Genomic DNA, 15838 nt, shown 5'->3' on the forward strand with positions numbered 1-15838 from the left:
TTGTTAAGATGATGATAATTATGATTATTATGTTGCTTGATATATATTATTATTGTTATTGCTTGATCACGCCCTCTCTTGCAGGATTAAAGGGAATTTGTACTTATAATCACGCTTAATAAGATAATTAATAATCTTGGACTAATGTGATTATAATTCAAGTGATCGCCAATAATAGATTTGTTTTTGCATTAAAATCAACCAACATAGATTAAACTGGTTTAGGGTTAACCTATTGATTGTATGTTAGTCAGAAAGCGCACATGAATACGAGAAGAATAAAGTAGAGGCCTATTTAGGGCAGGTTCAATCTCTTTTAGGTTGGATTTGTACCTTCATCCCCGAATATCCAGTCATGGTTCCAGACCGCTATGAATTTAGCGATCTCATGGATCGTTAAGGGGTGTAACCTTCACCCTGTGAACAGTTTACAAGTTCCTAAAACTTGTTGGCGACTCTTTTACTCTAGCTTCCTTCCTTTTGGACGCCACCATGCTTAAATGTATGATCACAGTGGGGCTCAAATGTGGGATGCTTGAAATATTTCCTACACCGCCCCTCTTATTTCTATGTCTTTCCCCTCTTCTTTCTTTCTCTCTCCTCTGGATCTCTCTCTTATCTCTCCGTTGTACCGTCGTCCTCTCTCCTCTGGAGCTCTCTCATCATCATCATCTCCTTCTTCATCATCATAATAATCATCAACCCTTCTAAATTTCTCAGATTTTTTCACCCCCAATTTCTTCAACAGTGCCCTAATTTCTCAAAACACTCCAAAATAATCAAAATCATGTCCACCATTTTCAATTCCTAAGCTCATATCCCTCTAAACTCCAACTTCAAATTTGAATTTGGGGGCAAAAATCATGCATAGAGAAAAAGGTAACGTCGAAGGTGGGTATTCAAAGTCGTCGAAAATCTGAACTATTGGTCGAAAACGTATCAATGATGTGTTGGATAAGCATCTCGATCGAAGCCCAGCTTCAACTTCGAGGGGATTGAGCACTAACCCTAAGGATAAAGAATTTAGGGTTTCTGCGTCTTCGACTTCTACCGGAAAAACGCCTTCTGATTACTCTGGGTTGAATAATTCCAAGAATCGCTCTGATGTTGGTAACACTTTCGAAACTTTAGCTCTAGATATTGGATATGGGGTGAATTTTTTTGTTGCATGTGTGTGTTTGGTTGTGGGTTTATGTGATTAATTTTTTGTTATTATACATTATTGAATTGTATGTTGTGCAAGTGACTGAATGATATATGTTTGAATGCTTTGTTGTGCAGATTTGGTTCCCTATTTTGTTTGTAATGGATTTGTGAGTATAGTAGTATCTAATGTGATTTTGTTAATAATTTTAGATATAAATTCATATGATTATGGGGGTTACAATGCACTTGCATGTGAATTGGAGCTGTTGTAATACATGGTGTGATTGTGCATTGGTGTGGAGGCTGCCATGTGGTTGCAGTGAGGGAGTTGTGTAATTGTGTTTCGTCTATTTTATTTGACACACATGCCAATTATTTCTGCACACTTGCTATTTGAATTATGGGTACACAGAGTATTTGAATTGTGAGTATACAGAGTATTTGGTACTTGAAATTTCAGTAGTTTGATTTGTGGATGTATAGTTTATATTGTATTGGTTGTCATTTAATTTAATTTTTTGGTATATTTTGATTGATTTCTTGATTGTGGTATGGGTATTTTTATCAGTTTTGGGTTTCTTTTGATTGAATATGCAATTTAAATCTCATTTGGTAGTGGATGGTGGATTATTTCATAATATTTTGTTTCTAGTTTGTCTTCTTATATTGTCTTGTTGTACCATAATTGTTGAGTTTCTTGACTAGTATAGCTCGAATTTAAATTTTGGGTTTTGGATTGATTTTCTAAGTTGTGTTTTTATTGAATGGCTTGAACCTACTACCCTTCTTTCCTGCTGCTGCCAACAGTGCACCCCTGCTGCTGTTGCTACTTTTTCTCTTTTGGAGCTGCTGCTTTTGCTCTGCCGAGATTGGGGGCAGGTGTGGCTTTAAGCCTATGTTTTTATATTAATTTATACTTGATGAATGGTATTGAACTGTTGATTTAAAAACTACAAGGTGTGCTTTGGCTGGTTGTTTTGAAGTAATTTGGTTTGGGTATGTTTTTTTTCTTTATTTCCTGTTGCACACTTGATTTGTGTTCTTTTGTTTGTTTATTACTAATTTTGTCATTGCTTTGTAAACTGGAAAGACAGATCTGTTGAATTGATTTTGGTTTAATTAACGTCGTGTTTCTTTTCGTGGCATCATTTTTTATAACATTATTTAACTTATGAAATGAATTTAGTTTATAAAATTTCTTCAATGTGATTTAAAATACTTTTACTTAAACAGAATGTTGCACTTGTTTTATTCAAAAAATTAATAAGTTTTGATGTTGTTGTCATTGCATAATGTGGTTGTTGTGTGATTTAATGGAAGTAATTGATTTAAACTTTAAACATAATGCCTTTGGACCTTAGCCATAATGCCTTCTCCCTCTACTTCTCCATGTATTGCTACATACTCCTTCTGCTGTTATTTTTTACTATTTTAAACATAATTAAGAGGTTGTAGTGATGAAGATGCTATTTTTTACTGTTTTGTTTTTAATTTTTCAATTAGGTTTTTTTATTTGATTCTGCGGGTGCTTTTTTTTTTTTGGTGCTGATGCAGCGAATCTTGGATAACGCCATTGCAATAAGAAAGGAGTAAGTTGATTTTTAAATTTTGACTTTGTTGTTATTTGATTTCAAGCTTTTTTACGGGGATTTTTTGTGTGTGTATTTTTTGGATTGAATTGGATTATTTGGGTGTGATTTCATCTGGGCATGTTGCAGATGTTGAAGGAAAATATGATCGTTTCATTTTTGTAATTTTTTCGGTTATTTGTGCATTTTTTTTCTGTAATTGCGGAATTATTTATCGAGTTTTGGCTTGAATTAATGAGTGATTTGTAGCCATTGTAGGGTTTTGTCTAAAATTATGTTAACTTTAATGAAGATGATTGCTATTTTCTTAATATGATGTTGAGGTAGAAATGTTGGCATAAGAAATGCTAAGGATGATTTTGTGGAGCGATTAGTGTTATCGAATGGTGATCACGCATGAAATTTCTACTTGGGAGCAAAGTCGAGTTGTAGATTGATTGAATAATTTGAAGTTTGATTGAGGAAGTTTTCAGTTGGGATCTAATAATTGTTCTCGAGTTTATCAATTTGTTGATTGCCTCTGAGATTTATTCTTTTGCATTATTACTTGTTCGCCTTAGGATTCATCTAGAGTTTGACACTCTATTGCCCTCCTTGCTGCCTCATCGTAGCCCGGGCTCCTCCTCGCTACATGTAGCTGCTGCTGCCTTTGCTTTGTAATTGTTGCTGCTGAGTGCTGGTCGTAGTTTAATTGTGAGGTTCACTCTCCCTTTCCTCCTGCCTCTCTCTATTATCTCTAGAGTTAGATTGTAATTGATGTTGTGAATTCTTTGTGTTGATTGTTTGAATGGTTGTGAGGGTGTGTAATGGACATCGATGTGTAGAAAAAAGTATATGGTAAATTATTTTTTTGGTCAATACTCCTTATTTAGCATGATAAATATAATTAGATAATTTGAAGATGTTAAAATGAATAAATTTGAGGTTAAGGTTGTTGGTTTTTTTGAATTGCTAATAATTAGATGGTAAAGTTTGGCTATTTACGCTTGAAATTGATGAACAAAACTAGAGATAATTGCAGTGATTACAGTGGTAAATTGGTGGATTGATTAGTATAGAGTTGGTGGATTTATTGGTATGATAATTGGATTTATAGGTATGAATCATATTGCTTATCCCCTGAGCTACAGAGCTATTGTTACTTCTACTCTGCCTTGACGAGGCTGTTGCTGTAAGTGGTCTGGTAAGGGTGCCACTACTGTTACCCTGCTGAGGCTGCTACTGCAGTTGGCCCGGCAAGGTTGCAGATAGTGCTGCCCTGCTGAGGCTCGAAAGGTTGCAACCGCTGCAGCTGGCCTCGAAAGGTTGCAGCTACTGCTGCCTTGTCGAGGATAGCCTGTTATAGGTTCCTGAATGAGGCTTGTGCTCATTGTACACCTACTTGAATACATTCTTTTCTTTTTCTTTAAATCTTGTTATTCCCTTTTCTTCTTTATTTACTTCCTGCTAGACTTTCTATGTATCACTTAACTTAATATTATATATATAAATTAGGAAGTAAAGTAAAAAAAAAAACTGGTAATTTCTTGTGAAAAGTATTAGTTTACAAATAACTCATATTTTGATAACTCAAATGAGGTATGAAATTTGTTACTATTATTTGGCTATCATAGATTGAGTTAAACTATTATTACTCACTGTAAACTTGTATAAGTGACGTCTAAAGTTGTATGCTAAAACTAATGTTACGGAATTTGCTAGCTATACCTTTGAGAAGTTTTTATCGAAACAATTTAATTTATAGCTCTTATTGTATGCAGATTAGGATATGGAAGTTTTGCTAAGGTGCCTTCATTGTGGATGTTGAAAGAAGATGGGTATTAATTTTTTGGGCATTGAATGAACTGATGATGTATTTTTTTGGAATGAATGAATTCTATCTTGGATGTTATGGTAGGAATAGAGTACTACCAATTTTTGGGCATGACATTACACTATATTTTGAATATTGTGTGACATTGATGTCACATTTTGGGCAAACATGGAAAATGTTTGTATTTGGAACAACTTCCATCTTTTATATATCCAGAATAGTAAATTTAAGTATCTTGGTAATTGTTATGATAAAACTAAAATAAATAATTATTATTAAAATTTAAATTAGGTAACAATAGTGTATAGCCGTCGCTAAAAAGAATCAAAATCATACATTACATAATTTTTGCGACGACTATTGTTGTTTCAAAAACGTTGAAGTAATACAACGACCAATGTCGTCGTCATTCCTACACTAATTATTGCAACGACTATTGTTGTCGCAAAAAACACGATGTAACACAATGACATTTGTTGTTGTCTTTCCTAAACTAATTATTGCAACGACTATTGTTGTTGTCTAAACTATTTACCATCGATCAAGTTTAATGCATATTCAGCAACGACAAATCTTTCACAACAAATAAAGTCGTTGCCAAAACAATATTTTTCGCAACAACAATAGTCGTTGCTAAATGCTTTGGCTAAAGGCTTACCGGCAACGACCCTGCAACGACAAATGTCATTGCAAAATACATATTTAGCAACGACTATATATTGCAACGACTTTAATCACTGTGAAAAATGTGTTTTTTTGTAGTGTTCATAACTTATTTCGTATCATCTCATCCCACTTGTGCCAGCAATCAAGCTCTGTTATGCAAGCTACTATTAGTCATTGGGAAGATGCAACCGATGCCAGATGATTAACTTTGACCACCAATCAGAACATGTTCACTAAACAAGCGAACCTTTGGCAACTTTAGCATCATATAGGCGGGTGAAGGTGGGACATAGCTTCCTACTTAAATATGTACTAAATTCTCATGCTTTATCTTTTCAAATTTGAATGGTTAATTGAATTATTTGAAGCAGGGAAGAATATTCTTTGGAATATTGCTGCGATTTGAGAAGTGTAGTTTGGAAAGCGAGGAATTAAATTCAGGGTTAGCGGTGGGTGAAGAATTTTATCCAGTTATGAGGTAGAGAAAATTTAACATACATCACCACAGAAATGGCCAGTTGCAAAGACTCGATATGCAGCATTTCTGATGCCTTGGTGCTGCAGCAGTAACAAACTCAATGGTCCAAGATTGGACTCTGTGTGTTTCCTTTAAAAACTAAAAACATACCTTTTTTTTTACTCTCCAAAACCACCCATACTCTCATAGTTATAATTGCTTTAGGGTGATAATGCTACAGTTCTGCTACGGTGCATTTTCTTGCTGATGTGCTGCTGTTCTGCTACTATGCAGCTGCATGTGTTACTCGTTGTGTGTAACCTTGTATTTTTTAAAAATTTTAATTTTTTGGACGAAAATTGTAATATTACAACATTTTTTTATGAAAATATGTAAGTTTATTTATATGTTAGTGTTTATATATCAATTTAAGTGAAAAAAAAGGGAAAAAAATTATTTTTTTTGGCCATTAAGGGCAACGGTTCAGAATAGGAACCGGTGCCAATAACCCCTTAAAAAAACGCGGTAAGGTTTTTTGGCACCCAAAGTTAATAAATGCCAGTGGTTTTGAACTGGTGCGATTTTTTTAGTTTTTTGGCATCCTTCAAATGAACACCGGTTCAAAACCGGTGCTTGAGGGGGGTTTTGAACCGATGCTCTTTTATATTTTTCTACTAGTGATGAAATCTACACACTCACGAAACAAAAATGGATCATCCCAAAATTAATATTTAACATCATGGAGAAACCTTTTTCTTTTGTTGATAGGACATATCTGGAGGTAATATACCGCCTACCAAATAATTGGCATAGTCAGCATACCAAGGTCTTTATGACACAACTACAAGGAGATTATCGTCACGAAGAGAATCATCAATAGGTGTAGAGTTCTTACCTCTATCATACCTGATCCTAGACAAGTGTTCTATAACTACATTTTCCGCTCCCTTTTTGTCTCTAATTTCAATGTCGAAGTCATGGAGCGAGAGCACCCAACGAAGAAGTCTAGGCTTGGTCTCTGCCTTTGGCAATGAGATACTTCAATGCTACATGGTCAGTAAAAATAATAATTTTGGAACCAACCAAGTATGAACTAAATTTCTCTAAGGCATAAATCACAGCGAGAAACTCCTTCTCTGTGGTGGTATAGTTGACTTGAGTCTCATCTATAGTTTTACTCGCATAATAAATAGCGTGTAAAACATTGTTCTTCCTTTGTCCTAGCACGACACCTACTGCATAATCACTAGCGTCACACATGATCTCGAATGGAAGGCTCCAATCGTGAGCACATATGATAGGAGCCGAAATTAATGCTTGCTTGATCTTGTTAAAAGACTCAAGACACTCGTCAGTAAAATCAAAAGGAGCATCCTTAAGTAAAAGTTAGGTTAGTGGTTTAGCAATTTTAGAAAAATCCTTGATGAAGCGACGATAAAACCTCTCATGACTAAGGAAACTCCTTACCCGTTTAACATTCACTGGTGGGGGTAATTGCTCAATCACTTCTACCTTTGTTTTGTCTACCTGTATACCTTTATCAGAAACAATGTGACCCAATACTACACCTTGTGTCACCATAAAGTGACACTTTTCCCACTTTAAGACCAAAATGCATTCTTTACACCTTTTCAAAACTTTAGTGAGGTTAGCTAGACAAACATCAAATGAAGATCCATACTAACTAAAATCAATTATAAAGACTTCCATAATAGACTTTATGAATTCAAAAAAGATGCTCATCATATAACGTTGAAAAGTAGCAGGTTCCTTACATAGTCCAAAGGGCATCCTGTGATAAGCAAAAGCACCATAAGGACATGTAAATGTGGTTTTCTCTTGATCATTAGGGTGAATCGGGATTTGAAAGAATCTCGAGTACCCATCCACATAACAAAAAAATTTATGATTAGCTAATCTTTCCAACATTTGGTCAATAAAGGGAAGGGGAAAGTGATACTTCTTAGTGGCGGTATTTAATCTACGATAATCAATGCACATCCGCCATTCGGTGACAGTTCTAGTGGGAATTAATTCATTTTTATCATTCTTTATTATTGTCATCCCACCCTTCTTTGGAACTACCTGCACAAGGCTTACCCACTTTGAATCAGAAATAGAATAGATAATACCTGCATCGAGTAGCTTCATAACCTCCTTTTTGACGACCTCCTGTATGTTAGGATTCAACCTTCTCTGTGGTTGAATACATGACTTGTGATTGTCTTCTAGGTGTATCCTGTGCATACAAAAGTCAAGGCTAATACCCTTTAGATCATCAATACTATAACCAATTGCCCTTTTGTGGATTTTAAGAACCTCTAGAAGTTGGGAAGTTTGTGGGTAATCAAGTGCAGTACTAATGATCACAGGGTGCAATTCTTGCTCATCTAGAAATACATATTTTAAACGTGAAGGAAGAGGTTTAAGTTCAGGCTTCTTTACCTCTGCGGAGTACGATTCCTGAATTAAATTTTCTACCTTATCATTCTCATCAGGGCTAAGTTGCTCATTTGATAAAGCTTGCTCAATTTCATCCACCTCTTTACTACATATGTCAACATTACCTGCAGTAAGATCACAACATAGTACTTCCTCCAAGGGATCTCGGGAGAGAACCTAGGGTAATTTATCATGGCATATAAGATCGATAACATCAATAATGTACCATTTTTCCTCTAGCATAGGTCCTTTCATAACATTCCTTAATTGAAGGTGATGATATCATCCCGTACAAAAAGAGTGAGTTTTCCATTTTAACATCATTTATTGTCCTTGCAGTGTAAAGGAAAGGTCTTCCTAAAATAATAGGAATTTGTGTATCCTCAGCCACGTCTAATACAACAAAATCAACAGGGATAAAAAATTTACCAACCCTAACAGGAACATCCTCTAGAATACCTAAAGGTATTTAACAGAATGATCTGCCATTTGCAAGGTAATATTAGTAACTTTTAAATCACCCATATTAAGCTTTGAACACACAGACGATGGCATTACACTAACACTAGCACCCAAATCACATAATGTTTTATCAATGAAGAATTTCCAATATGACAAGGTATAGAAAAACTACCGAGATCCTTTAATTTTAGTGGAGATTTATTTTATAGTAATGCACTACATTCTTCGGTAAAAGCTATAGTCTTTACCTCATTAAAGGCTCCCTTCCTAGTCAAAATATCTTTCATGAATTTAGCATATGTAGGAACCTGAGTGATTAAATCAGTGAAAAGAACTGTTACCTGCAAATGCTTAACACACCTCTAAGAACTTACCAAACTGTTTATCCAACTTATTCTTTAGATATCTATTTGGGAATGGAAGTTGGATAGTAGGGCTCTGCACATCTCCACTCTTGTCTTGAGTTTTACTCTACAAAGACATATTAGAAGAGTTAGTTTTTCCTTAGGGCCCTATAGAACTAGTAACAATAGTATTTGGTATAACAGAATCAAGATTAGCAATTTTTGTTAAAACAGGTTCCTCATCTTTGGGCATAGGCGGCCCATCATAGTGTGAACCACTCCTCAGAGTAATTGCATTTGTATGATCTATATGTTGTATTGGCTGCAATGGTAGGGCTCCCTGCTGGAGAACTTGTAGAGTAGAGGAAAGTTGCGCAATTTGATTATCTATAATTTTATTATGTGCTATCAATGAGTCAATTTGCGCATCCCAACTCTGCTTTTGCTTTTGCATACTAGCCAACATAGTTTTAATTTCTGACGTGGGAGGGTCAGTGGATGGAGGTGGAGTTTGTGGTTGGGTCCTTTGGTTGGGTGGTTGGTAATATTTTTGTTGTGATTTCTATGGTGCTCGTTGTTTTGGTGGTTGTGGAGCACATTGGTACTTTGGTATGAAAGATATGGATGGTTTTGGAGATCAGGATTATAAGTGTTGGAGTATGGGTTATTTTGTCTATAGGCTTGGAACGCATTAACTTGCTCCATGGAACTCCTACAATCTAGTGCCCAATGACCTACAATTACACAATTTTCACAAAAAGCATTGTTAGTATCATTGACAGCAAAAACACTAGCTATAGAAGCAGGAATAGCAGTACTAATATTATCTAATTTCTGACAAATAGAGGTTAATTGAGCTTGTACAAAGGATACGGAATCGACAATATGTTTTCCTTTGTTTGCAAAACCTCTAGGATCCCCATATTGGGATTAGGAATTGCCATCTCTTCGATAACTGTTCCTGCTACATGTACTTGAAGATTCATAAATCTCCCATTGGCTGTTGAGTCTAGAATTAATCTGGATGAATTTCCAAGCCCGTTGTAGAAGTCTTGGATTATCTGCCACTGTTCTAATCCATGATGGGGACATTCTCTCTGCAAATATTAAAATCTTTCCTAAGCTTCATATAGACTTTTATCAGCTTCTTGAGAAATTTTTTGGATTGAACTCCTTAGTAAAGTTGTCCTCTCTGTAGGGTAGTATTTGTTATAGAAATTCAAAGCAAGAGTATCCCAGTTAGCAATACCAAGGGCAGTTCTATTCAATCCATTATACATAATTTAGCTTTATCACATAAAGAAAAGGGAAAAAGAATCTTTGCCTAATTTGGTCCTGAGTGACCCTAGCTTGTCTAATAGTGTTGCAATATTGGCAAAAATCCAAAATATGAAGATTTGGATCTTCACCCTTAGCTCCGCTAAATTGCTTCCTCTTGATCATAGTAATAAATGGGGGTTTAATCTCGAATTGTACACCCTCGAGATTAGGTGTGGGAGCAAGATGTGGAAAATTTGTCAGGGATGGCTGCGAATAATCGCTGAGCTTGCGAGGTGGAGGTGGTGGTGGTGGATTCATCTCTGATTCTGGGTCTGAAGAAACTTTTGAATCACAAGAATCCGATGGAGGGTCCCTAGGATTATCACTCCCGAAACCTGCCAGTATTTGCTTGTAAAGATTCTTTTGTCTATGAAAAGAGCGCTTGATCTCAGGATAGAATGGGATATAACCTAATCTAGAACACCTGGGCATAAACAAAGAACTAAACAACAAATATGAGAATTTTCCCAAAGGACTTACGTTCTACTTACATTCTCTGAAACAAGGGGAAATAATCTAGTACAAAAATAATTAGAAATAAAAATAAAATAGTATCCCCGCAACGATGCCAAATTTTTACAAGCTAAAGTCGTCTCACCTAATCACAAGTAATTCCTAAGACCACTAACAAATAATAGATAGCTTAGGGAAGTAAGGTCGAATCCACAGGGAAACAGCGTTCTTCTATTCTTAAATAATTATTATAATCTAAATTATCAAGAAACAAATAAGGGTTTGTATGAATTAAACTAAGGAGGAAATCAATATTAAAAAGCCTAAGGTCATAGGTTCACCAATAATTAATATATGAATTCAACTAAGTGATAGGTACTTGAAGCGTGAAGAGCATGATAAGAATGAGTGCCGAGAGTTACTTGTTATGCTTTCCTAGTTTTATGTTTTGAATTATTGATTGTGGATTAACTTTGTTATGTTTATTTTAAGTTGAATTTTTAAAAGGCCCATGTTTGGATTGGTTCCAACTTGTGGTTTATTTATTTCTACTTTATTTTGAGGTTGTAAACTCAAGTTTTATTTTGAAAGTTGCTTTAACTTTAGACTTCCACTGTATGACTTTGAAAAATAGCCTTATTCGTTATCATGGTGGCGGTAATATTTTGGATATTTCCTTAAAAGAGTTTTATTTAGAGTAAAAAGAGTATTTTAAAATAAGGGGATTTCCAGGGTATTACACATATAAAGTAGTCAAACAATAATAACAACTCAACGCACATAGCCCTAGCCTTGCAGTGGCCTGGCCATATGAGGGCTAGGGGAGAGTGGCTAGCAAGGCTGCTAACATGCAAGGGAATGGATGCACTGTGCAGTCCTGCCATGGCGTACTAGCTAGGCACTCGCGCCATGGCCTAGCTAGCAGCCCTAGAACGCTAGCAAGGCCATCAGTTTGCAAGCTTGTTGGGCCTCGATAGTTGCTGCTAGTGCCACCCCGCATGCCTCACACAGCAGCTTGCAAGTGTGCCAAGCTTACTGGGAATGTGGGCAGCAGCATGGGCCTAGATGGCTGGCCCATCCAAGCACAAGGGCTACCAGCTTGGCACGCCATGTTGCTCAAGGAAGGGCAGTGACAGGCTAAAGTCGTTTCTCCTAATCAAAAGTAATTCCTAAGACCACTAACTAACAATGGATAGGGAAATAGGGTCGTATCCATAAAGAAACATCGTTCTTCTATTCCTAAATAACTATTATAATCTAAATTATCAAGAAACCAATAAGGTTTTGTATGAATTAAACTAAGAAGGAAATCAATAATAAAAAGCTCAGGGTCACATGTTCACCAATAATTAATATATACTCTGGGATAAAACATAACAATCAATAATCAATATTGCAAACATAACATGATTAACAGGCTCTCGCAATTTATTAATCAACAAGGATCTAACAGGCTCTCGCAATTTTCTAGATTTAAGTTCCTATTGAAAATAGCCTTTAATATCAAATTAACATCTGCTCGATCCATCAATTCAATATTGCTATATGTAACACACTAGAAATTCCTTTCCTTTAAAATACCTATTTTGCCCTTTTAAAAACTCAAAATAGGAAAATCTAAGATATTACCACCACCGTGAAAACGACTAAGGAAATTATCAAAGACACACGGCGGAAGACTATTTTTAAAACCATTCAAAATAAGTCAACTTAAAAGTCAACCAAACGAAAGTAAAGTCAAACGAAAACAACCTACAACTTGGAACCATTGTAGGCCCTTATTAAAAACAAATAAGACTTGAAAACCTTTGCGTTAGTCTCACAAGCATAATAATATTGTAATCAATAAAGCGATAAATTACATCATAGTCTTATGGAAACTAAACAAGATTTGCTCTTCACTCACGCTCACCATGAATATACTTCAACACCTGAAAAGCTCCTCTCTACTTGTCCCCACTACTCGCCATTAGAAATGGGTCGTCGTAGGGCCAAAGTAAAGACAAGGCCAACAAAATACACAAACACACAATCAACAATGCTGAGTACATAAGCATAAATAAAACACACTAACATGCTTTCACCCTATCATCACACAACTTACCGTGTTGCACCTGTTTACAAGCACACAACATACGACATGACCATCCAATAAATAACTAATTTATTTATTTAGCTTGATTACGCATCGAACGGGTTTCCCCCTAACCTGCCCCAATAAAGGGGTACTAACACGGGAGCTAACCGTGCCAGTATAAAAGAACCACTCGTAAGTGGCGGAATTCTTGCGCATAATAAAATGGAAAGTACAGCATTCTGTACCTCCAGTAGAAGTTATGGTCAAATATAAAGTCATATAACTCCCCCCATATGTTTATACTCAAGGTATATACGTTCTAAGAGTTTTGGTGCGTAATCTCTTTCACTTTACGTTGATTTACATATTGTTAGACTTGGTGATGACTCTCAAACCATAACACAAACAATCATCTTAATTATTCAAACAACCAAACATACCAATTTAATTCTTGAATAATTAGTGACCACATAATATTTAATGTTGAACCCTTTTTAAATCTACCTCAATGTCAAAGATATCTTAAACTCATAATGCGCCACAAATCCTATCCCTCGGTGTTTAAAACACCTTAAGTGCACTAAGGCACCAAAAATATAATTTATTCCTCGTGTACAAAGACACTTAAATAGCTCCTTCCTCATGCTTATAGCATCAATAAATATTATATGAACCATAATAAAATTCCTTTTCAATATTCCATACCAAATTAAACATTTAGTTTAATTAAATAAACCTTCAAACGTGCCAATAATAAAAATATGGTTCAATGACAATATTCCAATATCACCAATAATTCCAATAAGTAATTTATTTCAACCAATCATGCTTCACAAATAATTCACCAAAACCATTCTCAATTCGATCAATCCAATTCAAATCACCAATCTCATTTCAATTCAACTATTCCAACTAATTCCTAGCATGACACTAACTTGGAATCAATTAAGTAAATCCTAGCATGTTTCTACACGCTTAATAAATTTCTAAGTACGCGTACGTACCTCAACTAAGCCCTTAAAGTGACCAAATACACTACAACACTTCTCGAACCAAGTCTCCTACATAAAGGGACAATAATACTATAGTAATTACCCTTGTATACACAATTTTCAGCAACTTAAACTCACTTTTATTCACTCTAAATAATCTGAAAATTATTTAAAAACTCCTAATTAACCTCTCTTTTAATGGGTAATTAAACCCTTTCATTAAAATCACAATTATACTACTTTAAATAAAATTCCAACACTTTAAACTAATCAAAAACCTTATAAAACTTCATCAAAATACATCTTTATACTTAAATCATCCATAGAAACATTGAGTATATAAAAACCCCAAATTAATTTATACTAGAACCCTAAAAATCAAGTCTTGAATAAATTAAAACCCTAACTTTTAATACCTTATAAAATCATAATTTAAAACAATACAAAATCTGAAATTTATACTCTTTAATGATTAAAACACAATTTTAAAACATACTAATCATAATCGAACAACCAAAATCAATACCCAAAAATATATAATTATATGAATAACAATTAAAATAAGGAGGAGAGAGAAGAGTGGGCTCACGATGGTGGTGGCTTGCCGGACCGATTGCCGGCGAAAGTTGGAGGTGGTGCCGCCGGTAGGGTACTCGGTGACGTGGCAGCATGAGGTACATAAGGGAAACAAGAAAAAGAAAGGAAAAGAATAAGAAAAAAGAAAGGAAAAGAATAAGGAAAAAGAAGAAAGAAAAAAAAAAGAAAGAAAAGAAAAAAAACAAAAAAAAAGAGAAAAAAAAAATTAAAGGAAGTACTTACATTGTGTAATCTGATATCTTTAAGCCTCTTTGTATAGGAAAATTTTGGGGTTTGAGAGGTATTTATATAGTAGAGAGTACAGGGTAGGTTTGGGTTTAGTAAATAAATGGGCTTGAGTTATGGAATATTTAACCCAGAAGGGCTCAAATAAGGGTTGGGCTTATTTAAATGAAATGGGTTATTATAATAAAAGTATGTATGACTAGATTACATACGATATTTTAAATGAGCCCAAATAATAAATGTTTTGCCCAAAATATATTTTACTTTTATAAAACTTTATAATTAAAATACTTTAACCCTTTAAAATATTTAATTAAAATACTTGAGCCCTTAAGAATGTATTTTATAAATACTTAAATACTTTATAAAAACACATAAAAATACGGAGTATTACACTATACTTTTGCAATCAAATCACATCAGCTCGATTCATGATCCAATTATAAAGAATTAAAACAATTCAATAAGAAATTATCATGCAATATCAATAATCAATAATAACAAATTATCCCTTCATATTAATTATGGATCCCCCAAGAACCCTAGAATTAAACTACTCACACATATTTAAATCAAACTAATCAAAGCATATAGAGAAGACGTGATTAAAATCAAAGCGCAAATTAATAAAGCAATTAAAATCAAAGCAATAAATGAAGCGATAAAAGAGATGAGAAATAATACTGAATGAAGGAAATATGAAATTGCATCAAAAGGGGAAAACTTGAGTTCAACAATAATCTCCAACTAAAAATCTCTCTAAAAGTTTAAGCATGAAAATAATAATGAAAAAACGTAACTAAAAAAGCTTACAAAAAGAGTTTAAATACTAAACCCAAAACAAAATCCTAAACCTCCCAGAAAAACACACGCCCGATCGGGCGAAGGGCCGCCTAATCGGGTCGTCTTTTCTTCTCTTCGCTTTTCTGGGCATCCGCTCGATCGGGCCATAGGCCGCCCGATCGAGCCCGATCTTTTTTTCCTAGGTCGAGTTTCCTTGCTTTTCTTCTTTTGGTCTTCAACTCTTATGGCCTAATTCCTCTTCCTTGGTCCAATACATGGACCAATTCCGCGAACCAAGCCCTTAATTACCGATATGATAGGTCTTGGGCTACGAACGACGGTCATAAATGTGAATATAAGCTTCGATATTTCGTAGTGGCCGGAAAACAATAGAAATCACCTACAAGTCTGAAAATTCCTACAAAACAAAAGTCAACTCTACAAAGCACTCGAAATCACACATTATCTAAAA

At 34.9% G+C, this 15838-nt stretch overlaps 1 long non-coding RNA gene and 1 pseudogene across 12 annotated transcripts; both read left to right on the top strand.

The window, feature by feature from the left end:
• Window positions 1–574: 574 nt before the first annotated feature.
• Window positions 575–4781, top strand: LOC145583112 (uncharacterized). Of its 12 annotated transcripts, XR_014100050.1 has the most exons (6): window positions 576–1110; window positions 1954–2025; window positions 2104–2142; window positions 2701–2735; window positions 3296–3428; window positions 4496–4781. It is a non-coding gene; the product is annotated as an uncharacterized LOC145583112 (long non-coding RNA). The 12 variants fall into 12 exon arrangements; XR_014100047.1 differs by having other exon boundaries at window positions 575–1110; window positions 2104–2735; XR_014100055.1 differs by lacking the exon at window positions 3296–3428.
• Window positions 4782–9993: 5212 nt separating this feature from the next.
• LOC145583640 (small nucleolar RNA R71) lies at window positions 9994–10086 on the top strand (annotated as a pseudogene).
• The last annotated feature ends 5752 nt before the right edge of the window (window positions 10087–15838 follow it).

This window comes from Chenopodium album, chromosome 15 (assembly GCF_948465745.1).
Source record: "Chenopodium album chromosome 15, dcCheAlbu1.1, whole genome shotgun sequence".
Classification (NCBI taxonomy): Eukaryota; Viridiplantae; Streptophyta; class Magnoliopsida; order Caryophyllales; family Amaranthaceae; genus Chenopodium; species Chenopodium album.